The following is a 1,082-nucleotide window of genomic DNA, read 5'->3' as shown; positions in this document are numbered from 1 at the left end:
AGCTGGACAGCACAGGCTTTGAGGCAGGCTGGAGAGACACCGTCTGGGCCATTCGCTTTCCTTATCTTCTGCTTTCTGAAGACTTTGCGTACATCGTCTTCACAGATCTTGAGTGCAGGATGAGAAACAGTAGGGGGAAGGAGGGGGAGGGTGTTGATGGCTGTGTTGTGAGACGGTCGGAGCGGGTGTGGGGTATCAGACCAGGATTTTGCTTTTCAAACCTGCAGTAGAACTCGTTCAGGTCTTCAGCCAGTTGTTGATTGGCCTCAGTGCTGGGGGATGGGGTCTTGTTGCTGGTGATGGCTTTCAGGCCATTGCACACTGATGTAGAGTCATTACTTGAAAGCTGTTTCAGAGTAGAAAGCTTTTCAGAGTAGTTTAACTTTGCCACTCTTATCTCCCTATTCAGTGTGTATTTGGCCTGTTTGTACAAGGCTTTGTCCCCACTCCTGTAGGCGTCCTCTTTGGCCTAACGAAGCTGTTTGAGTTTTGCACTGAACCAAGGTTTGTCATTGTTAAATGTTAAATAAGTCCTGGTGGGAACAGACATGTCCTAACAGAAATTGATGTAGGACGTCACGGTGTCAGTGAGCTCATCCAGATCAGTAGCTGCAGCCTCAAAAACACTCTAATCAGTAAGTTCGAAGCAGGCTTGTAAATCCCTCTCTGCTTCTGCAGTCCATCTCTTTACAGTTCTTACTACAGGTTTAGCAGATTTGAGTTTCTGCCTGTAGGCTGGTAGAAAATGAACCAAACAATGATCAGAGAGTCCCAGAGCTGCTCGGGGGACAGAGTAGTATGCATCCATAAAAACAGTATAGCAATGGTCCAGTATATTGCTGTCTCTGGTGGGGCATGTGATGTGCTGTCTAAGTCTGCACAACACATCTGAATACAGGCGGCCTGTAAGCGAACTGAAGCGAGTAGCCTAGTTCTATAGTCTTTAGAACCCAATCTGACACGCCGGGAATGGCTTTCCAAGCCAGCAGCTGAGTGGCCAGAGGATCTATTTTTATTGATGACGGCTCGCCGCCTGAAGGGGGAGAACTGACATGTGTGAGTGTAGGAAGAGGAAATTTGCT

The sequence above is a fragment of the Sinocyclocheilus anshuiensis genome, unplaced genomic scaffold (assembly GCF_001515605.1).
Source record: "Sinocyclocheilus anshuiensis isolate Anshui unplaced genomic scaffold, SAMN03320099.WGS_v1.1 scaffold1477, whole genome shotgun sequence".
In the NCBI taxonomy this organism is placed as follows: Eukaryota; Metazoa; Chordata; class Actinopteri; order Cypriniformes; family Cyprinidae; genus Sinocyclocheilus; species Sinocyclocheilus anshuiensis.
The sequence above is the reverse complement of the archived record's forward strand: the minus strand, read 5'-3'. Positions refer to the sequence as shown.